At 45.3% G+C, this 20,100-nt stretch overlaps 1 protein-coding gene across 1 annotated transcript in view; it reads left to right on the forward strand.

Annotated features, from left to right (window-relative positions):
- Window positions 1-20,100, forward strand: part of LOC143974429 (MAP kinase-interacting serine/threonine-protein kinase 2-like) — a 182,846-nt gene that overhangs the window by 16,701 nt on the left and 146,045 nt on the right.

The following is a 20,100-nucleotide window of genomic DNA, read 5'->3' on the forward strand; positions in this document are numbered from 1 at the left end:
CACACCTGTTCACAACCAAGGCATCACTTAAATAGGAGCTGCTTGACACAGTAAGGTCCACCAGAAGATCCTTAAAAGCTACACATCATGCCGAGACCCAAAGAAATTCAGGAACAATTGAGAAAGAAAGTAATTGAGATCTATCAGTCTGGAAAGGGTTATAAAGCCATTTCCAAAGCTTTGGGAATCCAGCGAACCACAGTGAGAGCCATTATCCACAAATGGCGAAGACATGGAACAGTGGTGAACCTTCCCAGGAGTGGCCGGCCGCCCAAAATTACCCCAAGAGCGCAGCGACGACTCATCCAAGAGGTCACAAAAGACCCCACAACAACGTCCAAGGAACTGCAGGCCTCACTTGCCTCAGTTAAGGTCAGCGTTCATGCCTCCACCATCAGGAAAAGACTGGGCAAAAATGGCCTGCATGGCAGAGTTCCAAGGAGAAAACCACTGCTGAGCAAAAAGAACATCAAAGCTCGTCTCAATTTCTCCACAACACATCTTGATGATCCCCAAGACTTTTGGGACAACATTCTGTGGACCGATGAGACAAAAGTGGAACTCTTTGGAAGGTGTGTGTCCAAGTATATCTGGCGTAGAAATAACACTGCATTTCATAAAAAGAACATTATACCAACAGTAAAATATGGTGGTGGTAGTGTGATGGTCTGGGGCTGTTTTGCTGCTTCAGGACCTGGAAGACTTGCCGTGATAAAAGGAACTATGAATTCTGCTGTCTACCAAGAGATCCTGAAGGAGAATGTCCGACCATCTGTTCGTGTACTCAAACTGAAACGAACTTGGGTTCTGCAGCAGGACAATGATCCTAAACACACCAGCAAGTCCACCACCGAATGGCTGAAGAAAAACAAAATGAAGACTTTGGAGTGGCCTAGCCAAAGTCCTGACCTGAATCCTATTGAGATGTTGTGGTATGACCTTAAAAAGGCCGTTCATGCTCGAAAACCCTCTAATGTAACTGAATTAGGACAATTCTGCAAAGATGAGTGGGCCAAAATTCCTCCAGGACGCTGTAAAAGCCTCATTGCACGTTATCGCAAACGCTTGGTTGCAGTTGTTGCTGCTAAGGGTGGCCCAACCAGTTATTAGGTTTATGGGGCAATCACTTTTTCACACAGGGCCATGATGGTTTGGATTTTTTTTCACCTTTAATAATAAACACCTTCATTTACAAATTGCATTTTGTGTTTACTTGTGTTGTCCTTGACTATTGTTTAAATTGGTTTGATGTTCCGAAACACTTAAGTGTGACAAACATGCAAAGGAACAGGAAATGAGGAAGGGGGCAAACACTTTTTCACACCACTGTACGTGTACAAGCCTATTACCATACCAGTCCTGAAAAGAACCTTTGTGGACCTAATTTTAACAGCTACTGATTAAACTGACTGTCCCTCACTGCCACACACAGCTTCCTGTCTGTCCCTATTTAAACTGACAAAACACAGGCTGCTGCAACAATAACTTGAATAGCACTCAAAACTATATCCTGTACTACTTTACCATACCAGTCCTGAAAAGGACTTTTGTGGACCTAATAGTAACAGCTAATGATTAAACTGACTGTTCCTGCTGCACACAGCGTCCTGTCCCTCTCTACACTGACTAAAGACAGGCTGCTGCAACAATGACTTGAATAGCACTGCCTCAAACCTATATCCTGAACTACACCTAACACCTATACCATACCAGTCCTTAAAATAACTTTTGTGGACCTAATAGATAGCGATTTGGGTCACTGCAGTGTCTCCCTGCTCCACACAACAACCTCTCCCTATAGTGACAAACGAAAGAATGTAAAATGGCCGCCGGATCTGGTCTATTTATAAGTTAGGGGGAATGTCCAAGTGTCCATGTGCTGTAATGTCTCAATTGGCTGTCCTGTACCACAATGGATGTGTCATCATAGGTCAAAGTTCTTTTACACAGTAAACACGGAAGTCCGCCGGGCGAACAGCGGCAATAGTCCGCCGATCGGACGGACCGCGAACAGCCGAAATTGGCCGTGAACCGACCGCCGGGCGAACCGTTCGGCCATCCCTACTCTGCGATACCCAGCCGTGCTCAGCCGTACCCAGCCATGCTCAGCCGTACCCAGCCATACTCAGCCAATATTACAGTGGGGGAGATTGTGGGGACTATATGGTGGTGGAATTTTCGCAGGCTTTTGCAAATTAAATTATTATTTGCTGATCCGAAAAATTATCCGATCTGTGACTCTGATCTGAGGAACGATCCGATCCGTGAGTTTTTTGATCCGTTGCACCCCTACTTATGTGCAGATTGGGTCTATTCACCCCATTGAATAGTACTTTCTAACATATGGGCGGCATATTGAGTCTGTCCATATGTCATAGAATTTGATCGTGCACATGTTTTGAGTTGTTTAGTTTTTTTCTCCCCCAGAGAGATATAGTAAATTTGTTTGCATTCCACATCTGTGACCTTCGGGGTGGCGACGCCCGGGATTCTCGGGATGGACTACGTTTCATCTTGCCACTAGTAAGATGGCTGCACTTAACCACCCCTTTGTCCTTCGTTCCTTATATGTTGGGAGCTGAGAAAATGGGCGCTATAACCTTCAAATTAATAATATATTGAGCTTCAAGAAAATGGCTGTAGTCCTCTAGAAAATGGCCGCTATAGGACTGATATATTGGACTTCGAGAAAATGGCCACTAGATAATGCTATTGTAAAGACTATTTAAACATATGAAATACGCCTACCCAGCATCACCTGATGAAGTCACGTGGTTGTGATGTCACGCGTAGGGACGGGATAGGCGTTATAAACTGATACAGGCAATACGAGCTCGGCGCTCATTGGAGATAGGCACTGCTGGTTTGTTTTTATGTGAGTACCTTTTTTTTTTTTTACTAATGAACTCATTTGTGGATCTAAAACATACTACACCATGTGGCACTTCCCCTTCCTTTGAACTTTTCCTGCTGCTGCTTAGAAACCAAGATGGGATATAGCCCACCCTGTGGGTCCAGGTTTATTCATTACAAAGTACAAGGAGAAGAAAAAGAAGGGGAATAGCTAGTATACTTATATGCATTTACCTCTTTACCGCAAGGTAAGGGGCCATTGCTTACTGGTGTAGTGTGGCATGAAGAGGATAAGGACAGGGTTGCACAAGTGGAATATTTGGCACAAACAATTTTGCACTTGAAAGCACTTGCACTTTTATAGGTTGTTTTGCACATACAGAAATTTGGTTCATATGAGGATTAGTGGCAGATATATGTATTGATCCTGCATCCTGGAAAATCTTTCCCAAATACAAACTATAAGCATCACTGGATTACCATTTGCTGTGAACTCATTGAAAAATGCATTTACCACTGAGCTAGACTAAACACCCCCCCCCCCCCCGTATACATATATATATATATATATATACACACAGTGCCTTGCGAAAGTATTCGGCCCCCTTGAACTTTTCAACCTTTTGCCACATTTCAGGCTTCAAACATAAAGATATAAAATTTTAATTTTTTGTGAAGAATCACCAACAAGTGGGACACAATTGTGAAGTGGAACGAAATCTATTGGATTTTTGAAACTTTTTTTAACTAATAAAAAAATAAAAAGTGGGGCGTGCAAAATTATTCGGCCCCTTTGCGTTAATACTTTGTAGAGCCACCTTTTGCTGCGATTACAGCTGCAAGTCGCTTCGGGTATGTCTCTATCAGTTTTGCACATCGAGAGACTGAAATTCTTGCCCATTCTTCCTTGCAAAACAGCTCGAGCTCAGTGAGGTTGGATGGAGAGCATTTGTGAACAGCAGTTTTCAGCTCTTTCCACAGATTCTCGATTGGATTCAGGTCTGGACTTTGATTTGGCCATTCTAACACCTGGATACGTTTATTTGTGAACCATTCCTTTGTAGATTTTGCTGTATGTTTGGGATCATTGTCTTGTTGGAAGATAAATCTCCGCCCCAGTTTCAGGTCTTTTGCAGACTCCAACAGGTTTTCATCCAGAATGGTCCTGTATTTGGCTGCATCCATCTTCCCCTCAATTTTAACCATCTTCCCTGGGGGCGTGGCCTGCAGCTGCATGGTGTAGGACGCTCTTTCCATGAGCTCCGGCTGCACTTTATGCTTTATACCATCCTTGTGGACCAAATCGACTTCTCTTCACGGCATAATATTCTACCTCCCCCGGAAGAACGCCCTGTGTCCATGTCGCCGCCGAAAAAGACCCAGGGCGCGATCGCTAGACTCAGAAAGTTCAGAGCGGACGCTCCGGACCTCGTGGAGGAAGATGGCGCCGCGCCGGGCCCGAACGCGGAGAATCCTCCCTCTGGTGACACGGCTCGCATTCTCGAGGCTGTCACCCTCTGCCGCACCTCCCTCACTTCTAGGATTGGGGGAAGTTGGGGAAGAGGGTCGGCGAAGCGGAGCGCAGGCTGGGGCAGGTGGAGGATGATATCCCCCCCTTCAGATTTCCACTGAACGGCTGCAGCACCAGTTAACCGCTGCCCTGTGCAAACAGGACAAACTTGAAAACAGAATGCGCCGCTGTAATCTTCGCTTCGTGGGATTACCCGAGAAGGTGGAGGGCTCTGACCCCCCCCCCCGCGCATTCCTTGAACGCCTGCTAATTGCAAACTTTGATTGAGAGGCCTTCTCCTCTACTTTCGCGGTCCAGCGCGCCCATCGCCTGGCTCAAAACCCCTGCCTCCGGGTGCCCCACCGTGCACATTTATTGCAAAGATGCTCAACTATCGTGATCAGGACGTGGTTCTTGCGTCTCACCCGAGAGAAGGGTAGCATCCCCTACGAGGACAAGCGCATTGCGGTGTTCCCGGACTTCTCCGCCGAGATCCAGAAGAAGAGGGCTCAGTTCACTGAGGCCAAGCGACAGCTCTGAATCCGCCACCTGGTATATGCAATGATGTTCCCTGCACGGCTCCGTGTTGTTCGCAACGGCAAGACCCACTTCTTTGAGGACCCCGCTGCTGTTCTCTCCTGGCTTGAACAACGCCTGGATGATGCCCCTGCCTGACACTGATGGCCCCTATGATGTACTTCAACGGCCCTGTGTTTGACCTCCATGTCTGGGTGACAGCCATGTTATGAACCGTGAGTAGCCTTGAGCTCCTGTTGCACTCTCCTATGTAACTGGCCCTTCGCTGACTGGTGTGCCTCACACGTGATTATGATTGATGTCTTGTGTGAGCCCCTGTTTATGTCATATACCGTGCTTGCCCTACTCCATGTGGGTCCCCCCTTCCCACAGACACTTTTGCAGCCGGGGATCTGGTCACTGCTCTCGGCCGAGACCTTCCTATGTTGAGACTTCCTACCCGGCCGCACAGCACAGTTGACTTCTGTTCGTCCCCGCTCCTGACTGGGAGTGCACCTGGTCACGTACGCTCTCTACACCTGGATGTTCCCCTAATTGTCCTCCGTGGCCGAGTGCACTCCTCACTGTCACTCCAAGTTGTGTTTCCCTGGCTGGCCTCAGCTCTCATGTATTTCATGGGCTGCTGTGTACCTTGCCTGCCTTGCCGGTCCAGTGTAGGCACTGTTAAGTTGCACGTTACCACTTTCAGGTTCTGTTTGATGTTTACGTTACACGCTCTTTTTTTATGTCTGTATCTACTAAACTATGTCTGACAATTGTTCTACTGCTTGATTTTGTGTACCATGTATTAACTGCACTGCCCTTGGTTTTTATTATTGCTGTGGGGGAGGTTTCTGAGTGTGGATGTGGGGTGGGCCTGCAGTGGGTGGGGGAGATGCCGCAACCCTGTGCACTGTCCTCCACGGGGGCCCCTTCTTGGGAGATTGTGGGTCAGGTCGGTCACCACCTGCTCCAACTACCCTGTACTGTGTTATCTACTTGCTATGGCGACAGATCTACGGGATAGATCTAAGAGGGTGGCAGTGCTTTCTCACCTCAAGCAATTACGCGTGGATATTATGATACTGGCTGAGACGCACATTACGGGTCAGCTACAACTGTCCCTTAAAAAACCGTGGATAGGGTGGATGTATCATGCCCCTTATACTAACAACTCTAGCGGAGTTGCTGTCCTGGTGGCTAAAACCGCCCAGTTTGATCTCCATAATTTGAAATCAGATAGACGAGGACGCTATTTATTTTTGCATGTCACGGTTGGAGGCCTGGAATTTTTATTACTAGCCTTTTACGTACCCCCGCCCTTCCAGTTTGAGGCCCTGCAGGAAGGGATTGATTTTATGTTACAGCACCTCTCGCTGCCAGCTATGTGGCTAGGGGATTTTAATTCCGTAGTGTCCCCCGCTCTGGATAGACTCACCTGGTCCCCCGTGCCCTCTCCTCCCCCCATCGCAGACTAGATTTGGCAAGTTCCTTGCTGAATTTGCCCTGACGGACACCTGGAGATATAGACACCCTACCCAGAGGGAGTACTCCTGCTTCACGCCGCCACATAATGCCATGTCCCGGATGGATCTGATCCTGTTCTCCCCCACCCTGCTTCCGTACCTTCTGGATGTGGGGTTTGGGACCAGGGTCTTGTCTGATCACTCGCCCTGTTGGGCTAGGCTTCGCCTGCCCTCCGCCCCAGTGTCCCGTCTGTGGAGGTTAAACCCTTTCTGGCTAACAGCCCTCCCTGATTTGGAGGCCGTACAGCGTGAATGGGATTACTACTTTCGGACCAACACGGGCTCTGCCTCGTTTGGTCTGGTATGGAAAGCTTTTAAATTGCACGCCCGCATGCTAATGTCCACTCGCATTAGTCGATATAAGGACTCCTTGAAGCTCGCTATACAGCAGGCTGAAAAGGTGCTGGTGGAGATGGAGAGCGAATTCCTTGCGCACCCCACACCCTCTAACTCCGCCAAATTGAGAATGCAATCTAGACTCACTGACCATTTACAACTTGATAGAGCGGGGAGGAAAGTCTTTTATAGCAAGCAAAAAGTTTATGAATATGGGGAGAGGGCTGGGAAGTTGTTGACCTACATGGCTCACCTGGACCACAGTCCCCCGGTGGTGGTCCAGCTCACGTCTGTGGCTGGAACCACGTTGTCGGACCCGATGGAGGTGGCCCAGGAATTTCCGCGATTTTATGCTGACTTATACACCTCTGAGGCCACTGGGTCCTTGGACGGACTGCGTGCCCTGCTGCAGACGGTGAACTTCCCGGTCCTTACGGACTCCCAGATGGAGCTCCTGGAAGCTCCCATAACTGAGGAATGTATAGTGGAGGCTATAGCATGTTTGTCATCTTCTAAAGCCCCAGGTTCAGATGGCCTTCCCCGTGAGTTTTAAGCCCAGTTTCAAGAGGTCCTGCTCCCTAAGCTTCACCTGCTCTACACCAGCATATTTGACACCGGTGTGCTCCCCCGCTCTATGAATGAGGCACTGTTAGTCCTTATCCCTAAACCAGGCAAAGACCCCCTTTACCCGGAATCATACCGCCCCATATCGCTCCTGCAACTGGACATCAAAATTTTGGCCAAGATCCTCGCCCTTAGACTCAATAAGGTAATACTTCATCTTATACAGGCAGACCAGACCGGTTTTATGCCCAGAAAGAACACGGCTTTCAATCTCAGGAGGCTGTTTATGAACCTACAGGCCCCTCATGATAACACCGGCTCTAGAGTGGTGGTTAGTCTGGATGCCGCAAAGGCATTTGATTCGGTGGAGTGGGGTTACCTGTGGGAATGCCTGCACAGATTTGGCTTCGGCCCTAGGTTTGTGCGCTGGATACAGCTTCTCTACCAGGCCCCCACTGCCCGAGTCCTTGTAAATGGCCAGATTTCCAGACCCTTTTCCCTGTCAAGAGGTACGTGCCAGGGGTGCCCCATTTCGCCCATGCTATACGCGTTGGCGGTGGAGCCCCTGGCTATCGTCATTAGAGCGCACCCGGACATCTGTTGCCTCCGTATGGGTCAATTATCAGAGGTTATAAGCCTTTATGCGGATGACATGTTGTTATACTTGGAGAATGCTGGTCCCTCCCTGACGGCGGTTTTGTAAGCGATTCGACGTTTTGGTGTTTTTTCAGGTCTCCGTATTAATTGGTCCAAGTCCCAAATTCTCCCCATTGACGTCTCCACCCCCACGAGGGCGCAGGCCCTGTTACCTCTTGAGCGTATGGATCGGATCAAATACCTCGGCGTACACTGCTCTCGCTCCCCCGCGGACTATGTTAGCCTTAACCTCGAACCCTTTTTCCCCCTCTTGAAACGGAAGACCCAGGTCTGGTCCAGACTCCCTCTTAGGGTCATGAGCCGCCTGGGGCTTGTCAAAATGATCCTTCTCCCTAAGTTGCTCTACCTATTTTGGCACGCCCCACTCCACCTGCCGCCCCATCTTTTCCGCGATATGGAATCGATGCTCAACTCATTCGTTTGGGGCTCTTCCAGGCATAAGTTGGCCTGGCAGACCCTCAAGTGTCTGGTCCATCTTGGAGGCGCTGCACTTCCTGACTTGGAGACATACTATTTGGCCTCCCAGCTCTCCCACTTATACTACCTTAACACATATGACAAATTGAGGTACTCCCACCTGGTGTGCACCTCGGTAACAGACGTGATTGCACACCCCTACTAAATTATCTTTTGCAAACATAGAGGTATTTCCCGCTCGGGATCTAAACATACTATGCTCGCGCACCATAGCCGGGTTTGGCGAGTGGCGCAACTTAGGTCTGGGGCCCCCTCCCTGCATGCACATACGCCTCTTTGGGATAACCTTGATCTACCTGAGATGTTGAGGGTACCGGACTACAAGGTGTGGATATGCAGGGGGGTTATATACCTGTCTCAAATTTACACAACTCATGGTGTCAAGACATTCCAGGCACTCGAGGATGAATTTGGCCTTCCCAACCATGCGTTTTTCCGTTACTTGCAAGTCCGCCATGCATTGCAGACCCAGTTTGGGAATGCGCCCCCTGCCTTAGCGTACACACCTTTAGCAAATTTGTTTCTTGGTATTGATCCCCGTAAAATGATCCCCGTAGGCTGATGTTGGGCAGGTGGAGGACGAGCACTGGGGGGAGATATTGGCGGTGTCGACTGAGGTTTCTCCCAAACTGTCGGATAGACTGACCCACCTTTACATACTCCATCGCTCCTATGTCACCCCTAGTCGGCTATCTAAATACAAACCTGACCTCGACCCTATCTGTCCCAGATGCGGCGATCCGGCCAGCACTTTTTATCATCTTATTTGGACCTGCCCCCCCCATACAAAGGTATTGGGCACAGATTATTCAATTTCTACATGACCATATGGGTTCTCCCCTTACGCTCTGCCCACGCCAGTGTATTCTTGGTCTCCTCCCCCTCCGGGAGGAAAGCAAATATCTTAGGATCCTTTTACAGGAGACTCTCTTCGCTACTAGGATGCAGATGGCTCAATTGTTTTTTTTCATTGTTTATTTCTTTATTTGACATATTACAAGTTATAACAGACCAAGTTACAATATCAGTATATATTTTACAGTTTTGTTTCCTTATACCGCTAATACATCATATTCTCGTTTTTCCTATTTATTTCAATTGATCCGTGCAAAACAACTTTTTATATTTTTCTCTTATTCTTACTTGCCACTATCATTTATACTACCTAACCATCCTTTAGACACAAGTATTTACAAACATACACACAGACATAAACACAAAAAAAACAAAATAAATAAATAAATAAAAAAATATAAAAAACACACGCACTCTCCGGGCGAAAAATCCATAGCGTAGTTTCCATAGTGAGTTATATATCACAAGCTGACAAAGGAGGAGAATGTTTATACCCACATCTTCCTTTGAATACTGCTTTTACTGTCCCACTCAAACAGAAAAAGAAAAACGATACTAACCACTCAATACAGACTCCCCCATTACCAATGAGGGTGGAGCTACCGGTGGATTCGATATCCATCGTTTCCATATTTTAATCCAGTTATTGGATTCTCCCCTATTGCAACCAATTTGTTGTTCTTTCAAGATGTTTTCATTTACCTTAAGACGCCAGTCCTCAAGTAAAGGTGCATTAGAAGATATCCACCTTAGAGCAATTAACTTACGTGCAATAAACAATAGTCTGGTAACTAATATCATCACCTCCCTGGGAAAGAAACCTTCCTCGTCCAAATATCCCAGTAGACATGTCATAGGGGTCCTGTCGATATGCGTATTACATGTAGCATTGATTGTATTAACCACCTCTCGCCAATATCTAGCCACTTTTGGACAATTCCACATCATGTGTATTAAATCCGCTGGAGACTTTTGACATCTAGGACACTCTGGAGAATCGCGTCTGCCCCACTTAAATAATTTAACTGGTGTTCTATATACCCTATATATTATAAATAGTTGCGTCAGGCAATGAGCCGGTGATAATGATACTAGGGGTACCCTTCTCAAAATAATTTGCCAGTTTTCATCTGAGATGTCCCCTATGTCTCTCTCCTAGCCTGTTCTACCCGGGCTGACAACTTTATCCTGATATAGTCTCATCAATTGACCATATAAAGACGAGATCAAGCCCTTTTTTTCCTCCCTCCTAGGTTTTATCACTATCTTTTCCCTTCTAAACTGAGTTTGAATCGCATGCCGTAATTGTAAATATTTATAGAAGTGACTAGAAGGCAGTTGAAAGGATTCTTGCAGGTCCTGAAAGGAGCGCAGAATGTTATGTGTAAACATCTGTTCTATATATTGAAGCCCCTTAGAGTGCCAGCTTTCGAATCCCTCCAATTTATATAATTCTTTGTATTGCTTATTCCCCCAAAGCGGGGAGTATTTTGAGACTCCTTCAAATTTCATTATACTCTTCATTTCCTTCCAGACTCTATTCATAAGTGTCGTTGTTAGACCCCTACCGGTGTTACCCAGGGCTCCGGATTCCAACTGAGCCACAAGATTATATCGAAAACTGTTATTTAACAGTAAAACCTGTATGGGGTCTTCCAAATTACTTTCCCCCCAGCCTGCAAAATGCTGAAGCTGGGAGGCTATGAAGTAGAGTCTTGGCTGTGGTACCGCTAATCCACCCCAATCCCTTGCCCTCTGGAGAATTGATAACTTAATTCTCGGGGTTTTTCCTTTCCACAATAGCCTACGAAATATTGATTCTGTTTTTTTGAACCATTTTAAAGTTATCCATATCGGTGAATTATGGAGTATATATAACAATTGAGGGGTCCAGATCATTTTTATGAGATTTGCACGGCCTACCACCGATAATGGCAATTTGGTCCACGCCATGCTCTTAAGTTGAAATTTGTTAAGAATAGGTGACAAGTTATCCATTAAATAGTTTTCTATTCTAGAGTTTATAATTATTCCCAAGTATTTAAATGATGACACTATTTTAACTTGAGGGGCCTCTTTTAACCTGGACAGACTAGGATTGTCTAAGGGAAGTAGTACGAATTTATCCCAATTAATAATGTAACCAGAAAACGATCCAAATTGTTTTATTAGTGACATTAAGGAGCTTAAAGAACCTTCTGTATCCCCAAGAAACAGTAATGCATCATCAGCATACAAGGAGATTTTTTCAATCCTCGTTCCTCTAATAAATCCGCAAATAGATTCTGCCTGTCGGACGGCCTCGGCCAGTGGTTCAAGGGCCAGTGCGAATAGTAAAGGAGACAGGGGACACCCCTGTCTTGTTCCTCTGTATAATGGGAAAAATTCTGAAACCGTGCCATTTATTTGCATACATGCCCTCGGAGTGGCATACAGCATCCTGATCCACCTTATAAACTTGTCCCCCAGGCCAAACAAACCCAACACCTCCCACAGATATGTCCACTCGACACTGTCGAAAGCTTTCGCAGCGTCGAGTGACAAAATTGTCCTTGTCCCAATATTATCAGTTGGTATTTGCATATTCAAATAAAGCCTCCTTATATTAATAGCTGTAGACCTTGTTGGGATAAAGCCACATTGGTCACGATGAATCAATCCCTGCATATGTCTACTTAGTCTTTTAGCCAGGACCCTGGCTAAAATCTTAGCGTCCGAGTTCAACAATGATATCGGGCGGTAGGATTCCGGAGCCAAAGGGTCCTTTCCCGGCTTTGCTAATACAATAATACAAGCATCCCTCATAGATTCAGGAAGCCTGAATGATTCCAAAGCCTGGTTAAGGACCTTCAATAATTCTGGAAGCAAAACCTCACCATATTGTTTATATACTTCTGAGGGTAACCCATCAATACCCGGGGCTTTATCATTTGGACTTTCTTCCACTGCCTTAATCAATTCCTCCAATGTCAGAGGAGCACCCAGTTCTTGTTTATCATTTTCAGAAAGAGAGGGGAGTTTTAAAGGTTCTAAAAATTCTCTAAGTCTTGTCTCGGAACAATTAACTTTTATTTTGATATAAATTACTATAAAAATGAACAAAGGATCGCATTATTTCCTTCTGGTCATAAGTAATATCTCCCTCCACTGTACGAATAGCAGAAATAATTTTACTATCTTCTTGGGATTTAGCTATTACTGATAGCATTCTGCCTGATTTTTCCCCTTCTTCAAATCTGCGACATCTAGACAAAAAGTCAGACCGCGCAGCCTTTTTCATAGAAGTTTGTTTATATAATAATTGTGCATCCTTCCACACCCTACGATTATAGGTAGTAGGACTCTGAATATACTGAACTTCTTTCTGCTGCGCCTCTGCTGCTAACAGCGATTCCCGTTCTCTACATGCTTTTTTGTAGACGCTTATGGCCTTAACCAATAATCCTCTCAAAAATGCCTTCATGGTGTCCCATACTACCTGAGGTGATGTTGAGTTATTATTAATTTGAAAAAATTCAATTAAGGCCAACCTCATTTCATCCCCCTGATGGGGAACTTTAAACCAGAAAGCAGGAACTCTCCAGTTAGACCTAATTTTAGGCTTTATTTTATCTACTGTTACTACTAACAGTGAATGATCTGATAAATCTCTCGTTAAATAATAAACATCAGAAACCCAAACAATAGCTGAGTCTGTTCCCAAGAACATATCTAACCTTGATAGGGTCTGAAAAGTACCAGAGCAACAAGAATATTCTTTAGAAGATGGATTCCTAAGCCGCCATATGTCATACAGTCCAAGCTCCTGAATATAATTGTAGAATGTAGTATTCACATTAGGGCCTGCTGGATATCTGTCCATGCTGGGATTACATACATTATTGAAATCCCCCATAATAAACATGGGGGTCCCTGGATTATCAGCCAATATCATCCCTATCTGTCGCATTACTTCACTGTTATATGGAGGAGGGATATAAATAGACCCCAAAATACATTGCGTAGAAAACAGTGTACATACCAGCAAAACAAACCTACCCTGTGGATCTATCCTTGCTTGCTTGCAGGAAAACTGGACCTTTGAGGAAATTAATATACTTGTTCCTCTTGCGTAAGCTGAATATACTGAATGGTATTGAGTGGTGTACTTTTTATTCTGTAATAAGCTAACAGTATCTTTAGTTAAATGTGTTTCCTGCAAGCAAACAATCAACGGGTCATGCTGGACCAGTTTATTGAACATAGCACGCTTTTTAATAGGGTTCTTAATCCCTCTAATATTCCATGACCATATTCTGATCTTATTATCCATTAATAATTATATATATACACACACATGACATGGTGCCCATATTGTCCACATGATCCCCAAAATACGGTAAACCATACAACAGTAAGTCATTATACGGTCTTCCTCCATTTGAAGAGTTACAGACCTGACCAGCCCAACATTCAGTTGATCTCTTAAGCGTATCGTACTGTAATAGACATAAACAAAATAATACAACAGCATCAAGCAGTAACATGTAAATTGTCGCCCATACACACACACATACACCCATACACACACAAAAAACAAAAAAGAAATAAAAAAAATAAAAAATAAAAAAAATAAACATTGTTTCCCGTAGGAAGGTGTATACAGGGGAGAAGGAAAAAATCCATCCAGGCTTGAGCCCTAATGAGGAGGAGTTCCTGTACTATTGCAAGTACAAAAGCAAAAGCAGGGGCTCCTGCCTAAAAAAAAAAATATACACATACATATATATATACACACATATATATATATATATATATATATATATATATATATATATATATATATATATTATATATACATACACATATAAAAGGGGAGGGATAAGGGAAGGAAGAGAAAAAAAAAATGTTTTAGGTGGGCGCAAGGAAAGGACAAGGAAAGGAAGGGGCAGGGTTGGGGACAAGGAAGAGAAAAAAAAAAAAAAGAGATTAAAGGTTAGAAAACAAAACATTTTTGTCACTGTCCCCTCCCCCATATAGTACAGAGAAAAGTTCTTTTCCAAATCCCAGTCGCATTTCTTCACCTTCTATCGCATTTTTAACAAATTTTTAATTTTTTAGTTTTTCATCATATTTTTAATCATTATCCTTTGAATTTATTCATAAAAAGTTCAGTTTCCTTGCACAACATCAGTGCTGTCAACAAGCGATGCAATATGTTGCTCATTTTTGTCAAGCCAAGATGCCGCTGCCTTAGAATTATCAAAAAAAAAAGTTTCTCCTCTAGCTATAATCCTTAATTTGGCAGGATAAAGCATGGAATATTGAACTTGAATATCACGAAGTCGCCTTTTAACATCTTTAAATTGAGCCCTTTGCTTTTGAACCTCAGCAGAATAGTCCGGAAAAAAAGAAATTCTAGACCCATTGACTTCGATGGTGCCCTTAATAGGAGCCAGTGATAATATTTTGTCTCTGTCTCTGTAATGAAGCATTTTTAGGATAAACTGCCTTGGATATTTACCCGGAGGTGGGGGTCTAGCAGGAATACGGTGTGCTCTCTCCACAGCGAAGAAAGGGGTAAAGTTTTTTTTGTCAAACACTTCCAGTAACCACTGCTCTATGAATTCCATTGGCTTCCCCCCTTCTAGGCGTTCAGGTATACCAAGGATTCGCACGTTATTTCTTCTGAGTCTGTTCTCAAGGTCATCCATGCGATTTGCATTGCGACCCGACTGCATACCCATTTCCTTAAAGTCCCTCTGCATTAGGCTCATCTCTTCCTCCAAAGTAGCCACCCGCCCCTCCACTGCAGATGTTCGCTCACGTACTTTCTGCATATCCTGGCGCATAATAGACACATCTTCCCTGAGATGGTTAAACTGAGTAGATAGTGAAGTCAAGGTACAGTTACAATTTTGTACTGCCAGGAACACATCCTTAATTGTTGGTTCTCTCCCCAACTCATCTTGGACAGGCAGAGCAACAACACCTGAAACATTGCCCCCTTCTTTCTCTACTCTTTCCATCCGTCCAGCAGCTCCACTCTGCTCTGTTTGTATCGCCCCCTCCATTATCTCACATGAGTCAGCCTTCCCCTTTTCATTTCTCTCCATCCTCATCACCTCCTCCATCTCTCACTTTGCCTTTTATTATATCAGAAATATTATATGGATTAGACATACCAGGCATATTAGGCACTCTGTTTGTGTCCCGGTTCACACTCCAAGCAAACCCTTCCAGCCTTGCAGCTGCATCTTTTCCTCTATCCTTTTTCCCTGCCTGGAGTGAGGGCTGAACAGCACTTTCTTGTATACTTTTCTCTCCTGCTGTTCCACTTGTTCCAGTCTCCTTCAGACGCTTCCCCATTGCTCTTGTAACCAGATAAGGCTGCAGGATGCAAGATGCACACTGGGAAATGTAGTCAGTAGATTAGCTTAGCAAAAGCCAAACACAGCAAACTTCAGACAAAACAAACTTTTCCTCTAACAGCGTGGCCGGTAAGGATTGAAGGAGGAAGATAATTAGGTCAGGGTTATCAGCAGGGTTATCAGCAGTTCAGCAACTTATCAGTGAAAAAAATGGAGAGACACATAAATCTCCAGTAACCAGCTTGTGGAGCAGTGGAAAGCCAGGTGAATCCTTCCCCTATACCTCACTAATTGCCAGCTGATGGTCGGCAGGAGCACAGTGCTACAGCGTCCTCCTCTCACATGCTCAGCCTAGCCACTCCCCCATGAATGATGGCTCAATTGTAGCTTAGACCTGACCCCCCCACGATCCAGCAGTGGAAGAGAGCCGTCAACCAAACTTTACCCTACAAAAAAACTATTTATTCTAATCGAGGATGCCCGATGAAATTCCACAAAATATGGAATAGGTGGTTGGAAAATCCCCACAGCTGTGCGAGTTAGGGACTATGCGAAGAGGGTGGGCTGTTGCCCCTTTGATGTGCCCATCTGGGCGACCTATAGCATTTATATCTATATTATATGTAGACATGGTATTGCGTGCACTGCAAGTTTCAGTATGCTATGTCAGACATGGAATGTACCCTTCTTCATGATGTTTGGTGCCTGTTGCACCTATTTTTGATTGTGTATTATTATTGTGTATTATTATGTAATCTTTTTTTCTACATGCTCAATAAACTTCAGTTTGGTAAAAAAAAAAAAAAAACAATCTTCCCTGTCCATGCTGAAGAAAAGCAGGCCCAAACCATGATGCTGCCACCACCATGTTTGACAGTGGGGATGGTGTGTTGAGGGTGATGAGCTGTGTTGCTTTTACGCCAAACATATCGTTTTGCATTTGTGGGCAAAAAGTTCGATTTTGGTTTCATCTGACCAGAGCACCTTCTTCCACATGTTTGGTGTGTCTCCCAGGTGGCTTGTGGCAAACTTTAGACAAGACTTTTTATGGATATCTTTGAGAAATGGCTTTCTTCTTGCCACTCTTCCATAAAGGCCAGATTTGTGCAGTGTACGACTGATTGTTGTCCTATGGACAGACTCTCCCACCTCAGCTGTAGTTCTCTGCAATTCATCCAGAGTGATCATGGGCCTCTTGGCTGCATCTCTGATCAGTCTTCTCCTTGTCTGAGCTGAAAGTTTAGAGGGACGGCCAGGTCTTGGTAGAATTGCAGTGGTCTGATACTCCTTCCATTTCAAAATGATCACTTGCACAGTGCTCCTTGGGATGTTTAGAGCTTGGGAAATCTTTTTGTATCCAAATCCGGCTTTAAACTTCTCCACAACAGTATTACGGACCTGCCTGGTGTGTTCCTTGGTCTACACACATACAGTCCAAATAAGTACAGTCAGTAGAAAACAATGCAGTACAGTGCAAAGTAGTCCGAGAACATACAGTACATGAGAACATTCGAGTCCCCTCCAATCTATAACCCAATAATGTTAGTAATCTTTACATACACCAAAACATTAATCCGCAACAATGCAAATAGAAATATATTTAGATTGCAGAGCTTAGCGCACCCCTGGACCGAGCAGTCGGTCCAGGACTAAATCATCCGGGGCAAGACCCGGAGTGTCCAGCCACGGTCCCCATAGTTTTTCAAATTTATCAGGGCAACCTCTATGCTGGTAAACAATTTTTTTCCATTCTCAGCGTATTACCAACAGTGGTGGTCCACTCCTGGACCGATGGAGGTGAGTCAGATTTCCAGTGGAGCATTATCAACTTGCGGGCAGCAAAGAGCGCCCTGGTCAGGGCCTCTCTAGTGTGCGATTCCCACTCCAACTCATCCAGCAAGTTCAAAATGCAACACCGAGGATCCCAGGGGACTGACACCCGAAACACCGTGCTCAGGGTGCCAGTCACCCCTCTCCAATAAACATGAAGTTTTGGGCATCGCCACAGCATGTGTATTAAGTCTCCGTGATCCCTTTCACATCTGGTACACACCAGTGTCGGTGTAAGACCCATAGAGTGTAGCCTATGGGGAGTATAGTAAATTCTCAGTATGGTGTACAATTGTGTAAGTCTGTGCGTCACATTCAACGAGCATACTGCCACCGATTGCAACACTTCCTCCCACTGCTCATCCTCCAGGGGCCCCACATCTAATTCCCATTTCCTTTTAACCGTCAGGGGGTGCTTCAACAAAAATCTGCTTAAAAGAGTAGCATAACTCTGCGAGATAAATCCTTTCGAGTTTTTGGCTGATTTAAGCTGGGAAACAAGAGGCAGTCCCTCCAGTTGCCAATCCGAAACCTTTGATTGGGCTAGAAAGGCATGCCTAAGTTGCATATAATAAAAGTACATATGTGCCGGGAGTTGATATCTTGCTCTCAGGGTATCAAAGGGTAACAGTTGACCATTACTGATTATCTGTGTAAGATAGAACACCACCCTCCTCTGCCATGGCTATATTCACTAATTCCCGTAGCTCCCTGCAGATACTTGGTTTTGTTCCATATTTTCTGTATTAAATTATATGTGGGGAAACTTTTTTGGGGGGTTTGCCGAAGGCCAGGGCTTTCAAGGCGGTCGGAACAGATCTCCGACCCACCGTGTGCAACATAATAACCTCAAAAGCACTGGAGACCCTGCCATTGGGGTCACCCTCAGGGACCATAGTGCCTATTAAATGTTGTAGTTGAGAGGCTAAATAGTATAGCCAGGGGTTCGGCAGCGCAAGTCCACGTCCCCCTTCGGGCGTTGGAGATGCTCTAACTTAATCCTAGGGGGTCGGCCTTTCCATATTAGCTCGCGGAATATTGAGTTTACTATCCTAAAGGTCTTCAATGGGATCACCACGGGAGAGTTGTGCAACATGTATAACAGTTGGGGCATAAGAATCATTTTAATAAGATTCACCTTGCCTGCAACCTACATACACAGCATATTCCAAGTCTTAGTCCTGGAGCGGAACCTGGTCAGCAGCGGTGCAATGTTTAACGCAATATAGTCTCTGATCCGTGGCATCACCTGTATCCCCAGATATTTAAACTTGAGGGCGTCCCCCCTGTTGTAGTAGTGGCTCATCTATTGGCATAAGTGCTGATTTGGACCAATTTATCTTAAGACCAGAGAACTCCCAAAAATGGGTCACTGTATCTAACGTGTTATCCAGAGACTGTGTTGTGTCCCCCAGTACAATCATTGTATCATCTGCGTAAAGCATCACCTTTTCCTGTCTATCCCCATAGCAGAAACCCGTGATGCCTCTGTGCTCCCTGATCCTAATGGCCAGTGGTTCTATTGCCAGGGCAAACAGCAGGGGAGACAAAGGGCACCCCTGCCAAGTGCCCCGACCAAGACAAAATGGCAAGGACAGCCTACCGGCCTCCCTAATGGCCGCGCTCGGGTGGTAATAAAGCAGCCGTACCCATGATATATACCCAACACCAAAGCCAAAACGCCTCAGTATCTCCCAAAGATATGGCCACTCCACGCTATCAAATGCTTTCATAGCATCCAGGGACAGGAGAGCTCTCCCGCCCACATTGTCAGCCACTGATTGTATATTAAGGAATAATCTCCGGAGATTCACTGCCGTGGCCTTATTTGGCGGCATAAACCCTGCCTGGTCTGCATGTATCACTGAGGTGATTACTTTGTTTAAATGGAGCGCTAGCACCTTGGCCAATATTTTAATATCCGATTGTAGCAAGGAGATTGGCCTGTAAGAGGCCGGGTCCACCGGGTCTTTATCAGGTTTCAAAATTAAGACAATATTTGCTTCAGACATAGAGGGGGGCAGAGTCTCCACCTCCCTGGCATCCTTGAACACGTTCAGCAGTTTAGGGAGCAATACCTCCGAAAAGTGCTTGTAGATGTCAATCGGGATCCCACCCCCCCCCCGGGGCCTTACAATTGGGGAACCCCGCCACTGCAGTCTGTAACTCCTCAAGGGTGAGTGGGGCGTTCAATGTCGGACACTGGGTCTCCGAAAGTTGTGGGAATGGTATTTCATTTAAATAGGCCTTCAGCTCCTCAGAACCATACTGTGAGGATGGGCGGTATAAGTCCTCATAATATGCAGCTAGCGTCTGTATCACTCCATCAGGGGAGTGAACCAATTTCCCCTCCTTCGTACGTATACTGCCAATAACCGGGGATCTCTGCTCAGAGTTAGCTATCCTGACCAATAGATGACCCATAACCTTCCCCTCCTCAAAAAAAGCTGTCCTGGAAAAAAATCAATTTTTTTCCGCAGAGGAGGCCAACAGGCGGTCGTACGCTGATTGAGTCGACTGCCAAGCCCCCTTTGCGACCTCTGTTGGGTCCTGAATATATTGTGCCTCCAGAGAATGTACCTGTGCCTCAAGTGCCTCCCTAAGAGACTCCGACCGCCTCTTAACC

This window comes from Lithobates pipiens, unplaced genomic scaffold (genome assembly GCF_037356315.1).
Source record: "Lithobates pipiens isolate NorthernLeopardFrog02 unplaced genomic scaffold, aLitPip1_a1.2 Scaffold_13, whole genome shotgun sequence".
NCBI classification, from domain to species: Eukaryota; Metazoa; Chordata; class Amphibia; order Anura; family Ranidae; genus Lithobates; species Lithobates pipiens.